Source organism: Lepisma saccharinum, chromosome 16 (genome assembly GCF_977018435.1).
Source record: "Lepisma saccharinum chromosome 16, izLepSacc3.1, whole genome shotgun sequence".
Classification (NCBI taxonomy): domain Eukaryota; kingdom Metazoa; phylum Arthropoda; class Insecta; order Zygentoma; family Lepismatidae; genus Lepisma; species Lepisma saccharinum.
In genome coordinates this window covers 7324365-7341028 of record NC_139244.1, presented here as the reverse complement: position 1 = coordinate 7341028, position 16664 = coordinate 7324365, and positions in this window count along the sequence as shown.

The window sequence follows — 16664 nt, the reverse complement described above, 5'->3', positions numbered from 1 at the left end:
ATTGATGAGGCTACACTTATAAAAGGCACTTCTGTGAGATTGCTGTCCATAAATTTGTTAAAAATATGCCCCTCTTGATATTGTATGATATCTTAAGTATAGTAACTGTTATAGTGCCCTAGCATGTATAGATTTCAGAAAATTCTATTTATAAAAATTATAGAGACATAAAATATAGAGAATCTCGAGTAGAATATGTATACAAAATTTCAAGTTACCCCTGTTGAGAACTGCCTGCCTGCCGGGGGAATCAATATTTTCTGACCTAAGTTCTCAACTGCTCCCAGTTTTATTGCCGGACCAATACTTGTTGGAGCAGTTCCTCAGATTCCCCCGGCGCGGTGCTGCCAGCACCGAGGTGGGATTAATACTTGAGCAAGTTCCTCAGATCCCCGCAGCGCGGCGCTGGTAGCGGCAGCAGTAGGATCAATATTTGGAGCGGTAGGTCTATTGCCTCCTGAGTTTTATTAGCAGAGCTCCGGCAGTTCTATCAGCAGTCTTATTGACATCGATTAGTTCCAGAGAGTGCCGCGCTGGGGCATGGCGCTGCAGTATGGGTGGGATCAATATTTCGAGCAGAGCATTTCCAACATCGATTAGTTCCAGAGTTGTCCACCGCCGCGCCGGGAGGCATGGCGCTGCGGTATGGATTGCATGTACGCTCAGCAGAAAAACAGGATACTTCGGCAAAAATGTTAGAGAAGAGCTCATGTTTCTGAATGCACCCCCAATACACCCCCACCCACCCCCACCCCCAACACACCCCCACACCCACCCCTACACCCACCCACATCCATACATATTTACTTGCAGACAAGATTGGACAAGACAGAACAAAAATAAACAAGATTCAACAAGACAGGACAAGAATAGACAAGATTCAACAAGGCAGGACACAATATTACAGGTTAGAACCAGTGCAGACAAGATTTAACAAGACAGAACAAGAATAGACAAGATTCAACAAGACAGAACAAGATTTAACAAGACAGAACAAGAATAGACAAGATTCAACAAGGCAGGACACAATATTACAGGTTAGAACCAGTGCAGACAAGATTTAACAAGACAGAACAAGAATAGACAAGATTCAACAAGACAGAACAAGATTCAACAAGGCAGGACAAGAATAGACAAGATTCAACAAGGCAGGACACAATATTACAGGTTAGAACCAGTGCAGACAAGATTTAACAAGACAGAACAAGAATAGACAAGATTCAACAAGACAGAACAAGATTCAACAAGACAGGACAAGAATAGACAAGATTCAACAAGGCAGGACACAATATTACAGGTTAGAACCAGTGCAGACAAGATTTAACAAGACAGAACAAGAATAGACAAGATTGGACAATTAATAAACAGAAATTTTGCTTAGCTAAAACAAACAAAGTTTTGATTGGCTAAAGCAAGCAAGGTTTTGATTGGTCCGACAAAACTATAAAAGCCAGGGCACAGTGCAGATTCTTCACCACTGCTGGATCGGCAGTGGAACCCACAAGTGGGGGATAGAACCTGAACAGGCTCCACCAAAGTATAGGAGACTTGAAGCATATAATTTGGCGGAATAACCTAAGTAAGGTCATAGAGACAATATACACTGATACAATAAAAGCCAATTTTTGGCAGGGGGGGCCAAAGTGGTTCCTAAATACAAAATAATTAATATCTCAAGAACCAATTGACATAGAGCTATGCAGTTTTTTTTGTCTGTACTGGAATAACCCAAGTAAGGTCATAGAGACAATATACACTGATACAATAAAAGCCAATTTTTGGCAGGGGGGCCAAAGTGGTTCCTAAATACAAAACTCAAGAACTAATTGACATAGAGCTATGCAGTTTTTTTTGTATGCACTGAACTCAACTGATCCAGAATAGAGTTTTGATTTGAATCCCAGGAAATTGTATATAAATACCAAAGCCAAAATATTAAGTGTATACACACATACATACATACACACACATACAAAGTACAGTGCTGAACCCATCTGATTTTTAATTCAGTATAAAGTTTTGAATTGAAACCCAGGAAATTGTATATAATAAACAACAACAAAAATGCCAAGTCAAAAATATTGTAATCAGTGCAATAAAAATATATCCAGCCCCAATTGGGCCAAGCATCAAAAGATTTGTAACCCGGACAAATACAGAACTCCTACAAAAATTTGCCCCAAATGCAATAGAAAATACAGCATGCAATACTTCACATATACACATAAAGATACTTGCTCTGCACAACCATCTACATCTGGTCTGAAAAGAAGGCACGAAGCACCTGTTAATGCCAGAGCAGCAAAACAGCCACGCTATGAACCCATCCGTAGCAGTTTTAACGGCCAATTAAGAGATCACCGGTTTGTATCAGAGCCAAGATGTGGCATTGAGAATTTCTTGAACAGTATAAATTCTGATCTGCAGGCAATTCTTAATGCACAAAATGGCTCTTATAAGCTCTCCCTCAAATTGTTTGTACAATATAAGAAACCAAACGGCACAAAATTTACACAGCCCCACATAACAGAAACTGTACCTGTATATTCAAATGCAAATTCAGACACAATAATAGGCAATTTGATAGATCAATTAAATATCAAACACTCTGAATTTGCGGCAAAAGAGTCAGGATGGAGCCTATGCGGTTCATCACACAAGTTATATGTTCATATTTCTGAATTCAGCCCATTACAAGGATCCACTTATGTGCCATTGCCTGCCAATATCAAAAACAAAAGAGCCGTGGTCAATATAAAAAATACCGACCAGAAATGCTTTTTGTGGTGTATATTAGCTGCCTTGTATCCAGTTTCAAGGGATCCTCAGAGAATAACTTATTACAAACACCATGAACATCTTTTTGACGAAGCAATGGAGGGTTTAGAATATCCAATGTCTATTCCGAATATTGATAAATTTGAAAAAAGGGCCAGGCACATCAACGGCAAACAATTATCTATTAATGTATTTATTTGTTCCACTGGCAATTGCCCGATAGCACCTCTCAGAATCAGTACAATTGATGATGAAGCTGCAATTCCGATTGATCTGCTCTTAATTGAAGAGGATGATACATACCATTACACTCTAATACATAATCTTCAAGCTTTAGTGAGAACACAACTAGACAAAACTCATACAATATTTAAGTTGTGCAGAAGATGTTTAACTGTATTTGATGGTCAAAAAATGGTGAAGGGGGTTCGGGAAGAGAATGCAGAAATTGCTAAAAACAAGTTAATTGAGCATCTGAAATACTGTGGCAACCATAAACCTGTTCATATGGTGATGCCCAATCCAAGTGAAAATTGCAAATTCAAAAAGTTTGAAGCCTTGTTGGAACACCCTGTATATATTGTCTGTGATTTCGAATCGAACCTCAAATCTCTTGCATTCTGTAGCCCAGATCCAGAAGAATCTTCAAGTACACCATACCAGCTACATGAACCTTCCAGTTTTTGTTATATGGTTGTACAGGATGGTGTTGTTACTAAAGAATATTCATACATGGGACCAGATGCCATCAAAGAATTTGCACATAGAATAGAAAATGTGTGCCGTGACATAGCATCTAACATCTTATTAAAATCAAAGCCTATGTTGCCTTTAACAGAGGAACAGATTGAGGATTTCAACAATGCAGAAAAATGCCCGGTATGTGATTGTGAATTTTCAGATACAAATATCAAGGTTCATCACCATTCTCATACAGATGGTCGATATAAACAGGCCCTGTGTAATAGCTGTAATATTAAGATCAAGAGACCAAGATTCATCCCCATATTTTGCCATGGAGCATCCAATTATGATTTCCATCATTTGATCAGGTACGAGGGGTTTGAGAAGCAGAATTTAAATATTTTAGCTGAAAATGATGAGAAATATATATCTATTAGCAAGATAATTAAAGTTGATGGTGTTCCTATTCACATAAGATTTCTTGATTCTTACAGATTTTTATCTGCTAGCCTGGCCACACTGACCACTCAATTATCTGATGATGACTTGAAAATCACACGTGCCTTGTTTCCAGATCAGGACCTGAAATTAATTAGGCGGAAGGGTGTATATCCATACGACCATGTTACAGATTTTTCTAAATTTAATGAGTGTTCCCTGCCACCACAAGAAGCATTTTATAGCAAAATCAGAGGATCTGGAATTACTGATGAAGATTATCACCATGCCAAATTGATGTGGAAAAGTTTAAAATGCAAGACATTTGGTGATTATCACATGGCTTATTTGAAACTTGATGTGACCCTCTTAGCTGATATAATCCAGACATTCAGAAAATCTTCCATGCAAAATTATGGACTGGACCCAGTGTATTTTTTCAGTGCTCCGGGCCTAGCATGGTCTGCAATGTTTTTCAAAACTAAAATGCAATTGGATCTAATCCACGATCAAGATATGTATCTGTTTATGGAGAAATGTATAAGAGGAGGGATGGTGCAATGTTCCCAGAGATATGCCAGAGCAAATAACAAGCATATGCCTGATTATGATCCAGCACGGCCATCAAATTATATAGTGTATGTAGATGCAAACAACCTCTATGGTCACGCCATGATGCAAAAACTGCCATATGCAGGGCTTAAGTGGGTTAAAAATTTCAAAATTGAAGATCTTCAGAATTTTGATGACAGTGAATATGCCCTCTTCTTAGAGGCTGTTGATCTGATAATTCCTGATCATTTGCACAATAAATTTTCTGATCTGCCCCCAATTCCCGAGGTTCAGTGTCCACCTGGTTCTAAACAGAAGAAGCTCATGATGACCCTGGAGCCGAAACAAGGCTATGTCATATATTACAAAACCCTCCAGTTCCTGATGAAACATGGTGTTCAAGTAACCAAAGTTGGCAAAGTTTTGAGGGTCAGGCACTCAGAATGGCTGAAACCATATATTGACACAAACACGGAGCTTCGAACATCTGCAAAGAGCGAATTTGATAAGAGCTTGTTTAAATTGATGGTGAATTCAGTGTATGGCAAAACAATTGAAAATGTCAGAAAACATACCGATGTTAAAATAATTACTGACCCCAGCCGGAGCAAAAAATTGGTTGCAAAGCCCAACTTCAATTATAGAAGAATTTATGATGAGCACATGGCACTTTTCAGCATGATGAAAACAAAGATCAAATTTGATAAGCCTATTTATGTAGGGGCTGTGATATTGGAATTGTCCAAATTACATATGTTAATATTGTATTATGATGTGCTGAAACCTTTTTACGGCGATCGTGTAAAATTATTGTACATGGACACGGATAGTTTTATTCTTGAAATTCAAACAGAAGATGTTTATCAAGATATGTCACAGCCTGAATTGTTTAAATATTTTGATACCACTGAACATACAAAGATTCAACAACACCACAACAAAAAGGTGCCTGGCAAGTTAAAAGATGAGACACTTGGCGATGTTATTGTGGAATTTGCTGGGTTAAGTGCCAAGATGTACAGTTTTAAAACATGTAGTGCTGTTGTCAAAAAGGCCAAGGGCATTGGCAGAGTTACTGTGGAAAAAGAGCTTGTATTTGAAGATTATAAAAATTGCATCAAATCACAGAATTCAATTAGAACATCAGAAAATAGAATTCAGAGTGAGAATCACTTGCTGACTTCAAATATTGTAACAAAAGTGGCCCTGGACCCACATGATGATAAGAGATGCATTTTATCATGTGGCACACATACTTTGCCTTGGGGGCATTGTGATTTGAAAAGTGGAAATCAATGCCCAATTCCAGAGCATGATTTGAAATAAATAAACATGCCTATGAACTTATTTGGGTTCAAAAAACAGGCTATTATGGACCTGTCCACACCACAACCCTCTCCTGATTTACAATCTGTAATGTCTAAACTGAGTGGCTTGTTAATTATTCATCTGAACAGCATACTTACAGATGTTGATGAAGAAACAGGCAAAACATTGTACATATTTAACAATAATTTAAATCATTACCAATTACCTGTAGGTGGGCAATTGCAATTTATTACAACCCCTGAGGGTGATGTCAAGATTTCAATAGGGAGAAATATTTATAGAATTAAGCACTCAAACATGGTTTCTGGCACTGTTTATACTGTTTCTGCTGGTGACTGCTTATATATTGAGGTCCCTGGATCCTATGACAAGCTTATACCCTTTTTTATAGAATTAAGAATCAGATACTCTATAATAAATAACCACTAAAAGAAAATGCCTAATGATATATTTGGCCATACAAGGCATGAAGATCACAGTGATGAGATTCTTATGCTTGATGTCAGAGTCAAGAAATTAAGAAGTGATTTACAAGCTTTACAAACCACACTCAATGCCAGTCTTCAATTAGAAATTACAAATTTACAATCACAATGCATGGACCCTCTTCTTAAAATTGATTCTGAACTCAAAGTGCTGCTTCAGAAATATACTGATTTGGCAACATTAGATAATTTTCAAAGTTTAGAAGAAGCTGTAGCAGCTCTTCAAGCCAAATTTAAGACCCAGGCTAACAACTCTGAGCAATTGAAGCAACAATTGGAAGAGCAGATAAATAATGTCCAGGCACAGCTCCAAACAATTGTCAAAAGCATAAAATCAGAAGAAGATTTTGATCTAGTCATTTCCACTCTGAAAGAACAGATTCAGTCACTCCAGATACCTAATCTGGATCCTCTGCACAATGCCATAGCCGAGGTTAAAGAAAAAATTGAGACACTTGAAAATTTTATGAACAACTTGCCATCTTCTGATGCTTTGAATGCAATAACTCGGAGTGTAGCAAACATTAAGCTGCAACTTGAAACATATGAAGATTTTGGAAAAATTCAAAGTACCATAACCCATCTTGAAGGTACAATAGCAGCAGTGCAAAGTGATTTGGCAAATGTACAAGAAACTCGCCTGCCTGGGATTGTAGATACTCTTGTCAGTGTCCAGCAACAAATCACAAAGCTTGAAAACCTCAACACTGAATCTGAGCTGTCACATTTTCATCACTTGATAGATGATATCCAAACAAAACTTGAAATTTTACAACGATCAACACCCTCTCAGGCAGATATAGCCCTGCTCCAAAATGCTATGCAAAATGTGGCTGATGCATCTGAATTAAATAATGTGAAATTGGCACTTGAATCTTTGCAAAATACAGTATCAAATCTTCCTACATCACAGGAACTTAAAAATATTAAGAGGGCAGTGAATAGAATATTGAAATCAGAAGATATCAAGAATATCCAGACAGAGATCAAACAACTCACTCAGACAGTGGCCACTCTTCCAACCAATCAACATATTAATGAACTGCATGCCCTGTTTGAGGATATCAGAAGACAGATCCATGATCTTACTGCTCAAAATTCAAAATTGGCAGTTGTTGAAAATTTACAGCAAATTGTAGCTAATATCAAGCAACAGCTAGGAACCATGGAATCCAATCAAGCAAATGCTCTGTCTGTTTTTGCCACCCAGCTTCAAGAGATTGTGCAACAATACAAGAAACTCGTTGTGGACATAAAGATCAAGCCAGGCCACGATGATGTTGTTAGGACCATCAATGAGCACCTTGAATCTGTAACAAGCAGATTGCTCACAGCAGAAAAGGAAATAACAGGCATAATCGAGAATCCAAAACATTCAGTAATTCTTGAATTGTACAGCATCCCCAACAAAGAATATGATTCACCATTTACACCAGGTGGCAAAATATATATGCTGTCCCCTGCACAATTTTATTACCAGTTTTTTGTTGGGGGCACACTGAGACCAATCAAGATCAAATATTGGCATCAGCCACAGGCACACCACTACCCTACCTTATCAATAACAAATGCTGATAACAAAGTGAAAATCAACAGTGTAGAGTTAGAGGATTTTACAGACCCCAATACATTAGAAACAGCCTATACTGAAGATGATGGCACTTTGGAATTTAAAATACAAATAGGGGACAAATTATATTTAGAAAATCCTGCAGTCTCAGCTGCTGAATACCCCATAGTTGCAATATTCTTGTTTACATATTATGTCTAGACAAATTATTGTTGATGAATTACACAGACAAGCCCGACATAATTATAAGAGACTCCCAGTAGTCACAAAAGGCATAGATGATTTATGGCAAAGCGACTTGATTGAAATGGCAACTGGACAGTTGAAAAACTTAGACAAAATCAACAAGGGCTACAAGTATCTACTCACTGTAATAGACACATTTTCAAAATTTGCCTGGGCTGTGCCACTCAAATCCAAGACTGGAAAATGTGTTACAGAAGCCTTCAGGACAATCATCAATCATTCAGGAAGATCCCCGCGCTATTTGCAAACAGATAATGGCAAAGAATTTTATAATTCAGTGTTTCAACAATTTATTAAAAGCCAAGCAATAAAACATTACTCGAGTTACAGTGATCTCAAAGCCTCAATTGTAGAGAGATTCAACAGAACCTTAAAAAATCTTATGTATAAACAATTTACACTTCAAGGTAATTATAAATGGATTAATATTCTTCCAGAACTTCTACATAAATATAACAACTCGGTCCATTCCACAATCAACATGAAACCCTCTGAGGTAACTTCAACTGATGAGCAAAAATTGATCAGGACTGTTTATTATCCTAGATACCAGCCAACAACAAGAAAGGCCAAATACAGGGTGGGTGATCAAGTAAGAATCAGCAAATATAAGCACTTATTCAAGAGAGGCTTTACAAGAAACTGGAGTACTGAATTATTTACAGTGGTTCAAGTTAAACCCGGGACCCTTAACACATATATAATAAAAGATCACCGAGGAGAAATTCTCAAAGGCAGGTTCTATGAACAAGAACTCAGCAAAACTAAACAGCCTGACACATATCTCATAGAAAAAATCATCCGCAGGAAGGGCAACAAGTTATTTGTCAAATGGCTGGGTCATCCGGAAAACAGCTGGATCGATGCAGACAAAATAATAATATGAGCACCTGGGATGTTATAAAGAGGCTGCCAGAACCTGAACAACAGAATAAGAGAAATGGCAACTTGCTGCCTGATAATATTAGGTGTCTTATTGTTGGGCCATCTGCTTGTGGCAAAACTACACTAGTAGTTGATAATTTTTTATTGGCCCCCAACTGGTTAGACTGGAAAAACAGGCACTTGTATGTCTTCTCTAAGAGCTTGGAACAATTAAAATATCAGCAGCTGATGAAGCTATATGATGGATTGGATATAGCCACTTTTGAACCAGATGTTAAGCCACTTCATGAATGTCTCGATAATTCTGTTGTTGTGTTTGATGACATTATACTGGATAATCAAAACAAGGTTAGAAATTTCTTTACACAGGGGCGGCACAAAAACATTGATTGCTTCTACCTGGCACAGACTTTTTCAAAAATACCGAAGCAGCTGATCCGAGACAACAGCAATTTTATATGTGTGTTTCATCAAGATCATACCAACCTCAAACACATACACGATGAATATGTAGGTGGGGACTTGAGCTACAATGATTTTTCTAAGTTTTGCAGCAGGTGCTGGAGCCAGGACAGTTATGGGTTTGTCACAATTGATATGACAAGAACACCCAGTAGCGGCAAATACAGAAATAAAATCAACGATTTTCTAGACGTTGAGACATAAATAAACAACCATGAAACGACCAGTCATTGATGATCTTAAGTTAAGAGATTATCTTGTAAAAAGATTCAAGGGATGGAAATCAGAGAACCGTGGAATTTATGAAAAACACAAACAAACAGAACAGCCTGTAATTGATGCTATTAATAATTTAGGTAAGAATATCAAAACTGTTACAGAGCAGAATCAAGATTTGATCACGGAGCTCGTGCCTGTAGCTGCTAGGAACATATTAGATTATCCATTCACCCCACTTTCCAGTATTCATACACCTAGTCCTGTTGCTCCTAGAAGAATTGAAGCTACTCAGGATCCTATTGAATTGGGTCTTCTTGCTCAAAAATATTTAACCACACCTAAAGACAACAAAGATGAGGTGTTTGGCTTATATGCTGACACAGAGCTTGATGGTAGCATCATACATAGAATTGGCAATTTCAGAGTAACATTTATGGGAGATGATCTAATTGTATATTCAGAATCTCGTCTCGGAGAAAAAGGTGGTTTTGTTAAGTATCCCGGCACACCTGGATTGTGGGAATTGATGACTAGGAAAAGGCCTGGCAGCTATACAGATCAAGATTATGAACACTACAAAGAAATATTAATAAAATCAGATGCTCTATACCAGAACAATGATCCCACACAAAAAAGAGTCAAGTCGAGCAGTGGGGCAAAATACAACAACTTAATCAAGCCCATATGGTCACAGATCAAGACAGGGAGTGGAATCAAACAATACAACACCCTGCCTAAAGAATTTGTGTGGGTTGATGATGTCAGGAAACTTGTGGATAGGTTATTGGTGATAGCTGGGGAGGAAAATGCTGGGAACCACAATTTTTACAATGAAAAGGTTGGAATTATGGACATGATAAGCACAAAATTGTCTAATTTTATAGTGAATGACCCTAAAGGGATTGGATATCTCATAAAAATTATTAATACTCTACCACCTAAATTTTGGAATATTTCTGAGGGCCGGGGGCTGGTTAATGACATTATAAACAAGTTGCCATTTGAACTACACATTCCAGGCTATCAGTATTGTGGTCCAGGCACAAAATTGGATCATAGATTAAACAGAGGTGATCCTGGTGTTAATCCCCTAGATGCTGCTTGTAGAGACCATGACATAGCATACAACACACATACTGATCTTGACAAGAGACATGTTGCAGACAAGAAATTAGAAGAGGCTGCATTTGGCAGATTTGTAAGCAAAGATGCTTCTTTAAGTGAGAGAATAGCAGCATTGGGGACCACCATAGCTATGAGTACCAAACAAAAACTGGGGTGGGGGCTGTGAACATGTATATAATAAACCTACAATGAAGGCCAAGGGTGTTATGTATCAGATACCTTATGCAGGTCTCAAATCTCTTAAAACTATTGACAGTCTTTTAACCAAAAAGCAGCGCAAGAAAAAAAGCTCTTGTATTGCAAAGGGACATGGTATGAAATTGTTGCTTAGTACCCCCCAATTAAAAAAATTACAGCAATCAAGAAAAAAATCACATGTGGGGGGATTCATATTTACTATCCCCGCCATCTTAGCTGCTCTCGGGGCTGTGGGGAGCTTGGCCGGGGGATCAGCTGCCATAGCAAAAACAGTGATAGATGCCAAGAAAAATAGGGCAGAATTAGATGAGCAGAGGCGCCATAACCTGGCAATGGAGAAAAAAGGCAAAGGTGTTAAGAGAGCCATGAATAAGTTTAAAAAAAACAAGAGCCGCTTACAAACCAAGATATTGAAGCTTTGATCAAGCCACTGGGCATCAAACATTTTAGAGGTGTGTACATGTCTGATTCTTTACCGGAACAACCACTCAACAAAGAGTGTGGCATTGTTAATTTGGATGAGTACAAAAATCAGGGCACTCACTGGATTTGTTATCTTAAATATTTAAACAACGAGGCATTTGTATTTGATTCATTTGGAGGTGTTCCACCTGAAAATTTAGTAAAATATCTAAAATCAGCTAATCTTTATTACAATAATGCCCGTCTTCAAAACTTCAAAGATGTTAATTGCGGACATTTGTGTTTATCTGTTCTCAGATATATGTCTCAAATAAATAAACCATCAATTGAAAATTTTCAAAAAGCCTTGTGGTATTTAAAACATCATGGGGGTATTCCATCTCACCAGCCAAAATTCAATATTGAAACTCAAATTGCATGATGACATAGTGTATCCCAAAACAATAGCTCTCAGAGCATTTTATGGCATGTACCTGATACCTAATATTACACACCACAACAACACAATTGCAGTAGGGGATCAAAAAATTGTCATCACTCCAGGGCAATATAATCTGTCAACTCTAAATGCTCAATTACCCAGAGGTGTAGTGTTAAGTCAAAATTCTGTCACTCACAGAGTAGAGATTGTATCTGCTACAGAAACAGTGCATCTGGGTACTATAGGAGAGCTGTTAGGCTTTGAGAACAACAGAAAACTCGAACCGGCCATCAAACACACTGCTATGAATATACCTAAATTCTTAGCCATAGAAACTCTGAATATTCACTGTAATGTGGCTGAGGGTATGATCACCAAATCAAATGGCATAGGCACTCACAAACAAACCGGCATCATCGCAACATTCAAACCTAATTCCGAATTCATGGAGCCAATCATCTACAATCCATCCCCAACATTATATTTTCCTGTGTGCCATAACAGAATAGATTACATTGAATTGATGGTCACTAATGAAAAAGAAGAATTAGTTGATTTTGCTGGAGCCACAACAACTGCCATCATAGAGATTAAAATTTAAATAAAAATACATACAATGGAAAATATTGAGAGTTATGAGCTACAATCATTCCCCCCAAACAGGAGGACATTTGCAAATTTAAATCAACCCAACACAGAGATTGAGGTTGATCTTGATGTAGGGGACGGATTTATACACCCTCACAGAGCAGATCTATACATCAAATTTGATGTTGTAAAGCTCGATGGTACAGATTACCCTGCAAATTCAAATATAAGACTGGTTGATAATTTTGTGCCGCATCTGTTCTCTGAAATTGAGATCAGAAAGCATGGCGTTGTTATAAACAGAATAGATTATCCCGGCATTACCTCCACAGCTTTGGCCACACTAAAATTATCCAAAACCGAGGCTCCATACTACAAAATAGGGGGATTTGAGGCTGGTGATAAAATATTATCTAAAAATCACACAGTGCTGTTCCCCATGCGCCTATTGCCAGGATTCTTCTCGGATTACAAAGATATTATGTGGAAGGGGGGGTTAAGAATTACATTTAGAAGAGCTGCAAATGATAACAATGCTTTGATGAGGTACAGCACATTAAACTCTACAGGGGAAGCTCTGCCTAATACCTTACCTGATGCAGGAAAATGCATTATTCAGACTATGGAGTTAAGAATCCCAGTTGTTGAATATGAGGCCAGTTACGCTCTTAAACACAAAGCAGATATAGTAAAAAATCCACAGATTCCTCTGCAATTTTACACATATCAATGCGTACAGAAGCCCGCATCTGGCACTTATTATGAATTTGATGCTACAAACTCATTCTCCAGTATTCAATTTGACATGCCTGATTTCGTGGTGGTACTGTTTCAGACCGGAAGACACAATAATCAGGAAAAAAATTCGAGTAGATTTGATAACTGCAACATCAAGAACATATATCTTAAAAATGGTAGAAATGAGGTTTTTCCTAGAGAAAATTATAATTTAGACATTTCCAAGGATGATTTTCTTAAATTATATGAAGCTTTTTCTTCCTTCAAGCGCGTCACTACTGGCAATACTGACCTGTACTACACACCAGATGAATTCAAAACACAGAGACCCATGTTTGTCATCAACACTTCAAAAAGAAAACAAGTTGTGGTTAATGACAGAACAAACATTAAAATTATCTGTGAATTCCACGAGGCATTACCTGAAGACACCATATGCAGTGTCATTCTCATAGGTGAAAAATCATATATTTATGATGTGAGAAATGAGAGAGTCACAGAGCAGTTCTAGAAGAATTACATTGTTTTAATGTTTGATAAGCAAATTGAAGCTGGTATCCAATTGAACTTAAACCAGAAATAAATGTGTGTGTGTATGTGTGTGTGTATGTGTGTGTGTGGCCTAGTTTTAAGTGTAGCTCAAGAGGGGCATATTTTTAACAAATTTATGGACAGCAATCTCACAGAAGTGCCTTTTATAAGTGTAGCCTCATCAATCAGAGGGGGTCATACTTTCCGAAATATTCCCGAGGGCATTTTTACATAAATCTTGGATTAAACAGGGGTTCCACACTAGAGAAAAAAGCTCATATGGCCATGTTGAGCAAGTTTTAAGTAGAGCAAATCTGCTTGAGGGGGGGTTCATACTTTCCGGCGCTGTCCGTACCGTAAATACAACTACTGATCCCCTTTTAAGGCAGATTCCACAGTGATTTGGATCCAAATTTAAACTGTAGGTCTAGTTGCGATTAGACTACCAAGCCCATTAAATTAAACTTTAAATGAATTTCTTGACCCTGTTAAATTTTGTGATAAAAGAACATTTGAGTATTCCAAAAAACGTGGCAGTTAGGAAGGGCGATAGTCTTCATCGCTCTCTTGTGAATCCGCGCGTCTTATGGTGTAAAAACTGTGTGAGAGGGGGGGGGATCAAGAAAGAGAAGAGTACATTGGTTATACAGTCCAAGATAAGAAGGTCAAAATGATGTTCACTTGATACAGAAAACGGTAATGGAAATAATCAAAGGAGACTAAGGTAAGTGTTGGATGAAATAAAGGAAGATGCAGGGATGAATGCTGCTTGATAGAGTCAGATTATTTTGATAACATCTCCAGCTGACCGGGCGAGTCCAGTTAGTGAGCCTACCAACAGTCGAGAGCGCAAGCAAAAGGGATAGCGATAGGTGCTAGGTAGAGATGACGCCAGCGGCTCGTTTGTTGATTGGCTGCTCCGGGACTTATGACTCGCTCCAAAGCTGGCAATTCAAAACAGCCAGAGATGTTACGAAAGTAATCTCACTCTACCACTGGTGGCGTGAAGGGGTTCGAACCCCTTTCCACCCTGGAAATTGCCATCGGTCATTTCAAATGAGTGAAAAGCAAGGAACTCACAGGCATCTAGTACAACACCTGAAAAGGGTATCCTTTCATTATTGCAGTAGGGACGTGAAGTTTTCGCTTAATTTTTCCCTAAATTTCGATGTTATTTTTTACTGCAATTCGGTGTTTATTTTACTGTTCCTTTTTTGCATAAGATTTTTACATTGCTTTAGTTCTGCAAAATTCAGACAAATTTTAGTTTTAGTGACACGAAAAATTATGGTTTACCTTTGTGAGGAATGACCAAATTTCTCCCGTTTGGAAAACTATTTCATCTCATCCGCACACTAAATATGAAATGTTTATTGAATGATATCACCCAAATTTTGAACACAATCATAGACATCACACTTCCCTAACAATGCCAAAAAATTTCTCTGCGACCTCAAAATACCGTTTTGTGTACACAAACACACACGCCCCCTAACCCTCTACCCTGCAACACAACAAATGCTTCTCCCTAAAATATCCGCTTAAACAATGTCAGTCATGTCTGCGCCAAACTGCAATAATGAATCGTGCAAATCTCTTTTGAATCGAACTTTCACCAGCTAGACTACATATGACAGAATAGCGCTTCCGGTAGTTCTTTTTTAACAAAAGAAGTGTTATACCAAGTTTATATTGCATATTTCGCATAGCTTTTCGCGTTAAAGCGTAACATTCGGTGTTATTCTGAAAAATGGCATAATTCGCGTTATTTCGTGATTCCGAAACCTCCTTAATCTACCCAAATACATTTTAAACACTTTATTTTGCTCTCCTCAACATTTCGGTGTTATCGTTAAAACGAAAACTTCACGTCCCTAATTATTGGTCAACAAAATATTGCATCGAAAAATTAAGTGTAAAACACAAGAAGACCTTTTCATATTCTAGGAGTAACACGCGTTTTCGAAGTTCCAAAAATGAAATTTTTATGTGCGAGGTCACACAATGTGAACCTCATTATTACAATTTCCCCCCATTTTTAAAGATATTCCTCGAATTAGGCGTGAAAAGGTTAATAACAAATTTAAAAATTGTAACAATAGGTTTACGGTACTTTGACTTTGAATTATTTTTAGTGGTAAGATAATGTACTCAAAGGAACGTTTTTCTTGTTTAGCAACTAAAAGCCTTTTTTTAACGGCAGCTTGGTACGTCTGTCAAATTATTTGATGGGACTACAATTTGGAGGTGCGTTTTCTATATGTGTCACGTCATCAATTTCTTCTAATCACCTTTCATCATCATCGTCACGTTTAGCCAAAAGTGGCAGAAAAGCGAAGCAAAATTAACAAAACTAAGAACGTAGTGCGCCACCAAGCGGCAACATCAAGAAATGTGTGTTCAGGAACAGTTCATGCGCACCATCTACCGGAAAATTACTGAACTACGTGAACGTTGGGTTTGCAATGTTCAGGGATGGCGGTTTCCTAAACAGGATTTTTATGCACTCTAAAAGCTAATAAAATGTGCATACAAGCTAAATGCAAAGAAAAAAGTTTTTTGTCTACATTATATCCCTATCCAAAATAATTCAAATGGCTGTGATTCTATAATAGGACCATTCCACGTAAAATCAATAAGGTCTGCAACCTTACATTTTTTGATTCATTTGAAATTAGGTATACTGGAAGGGCCGTTTGTGAGGTAGGAATTATCAAATTAGGCAAAGTTATGTTTGTGTATACAAAATGGTATTTGACGAACCAGCGGATTTTTTTGGCATTGTTAGGGAAATGTGATGTGTATGATTGTGTTCAAAATTTGGGTGATATCATTCAATACACATTTCATATTTAGTGTGCGGATGAGATGAAATAGTTTTCAAAACGCAAGAAATTTTGTCATTTCTCACAAAGATAAACCATCATTTTTCTTGTCACTAAAACTAAAATTTGTCTCAATTTTCCAGAACTAAAGCAATGTAAAAATCTTG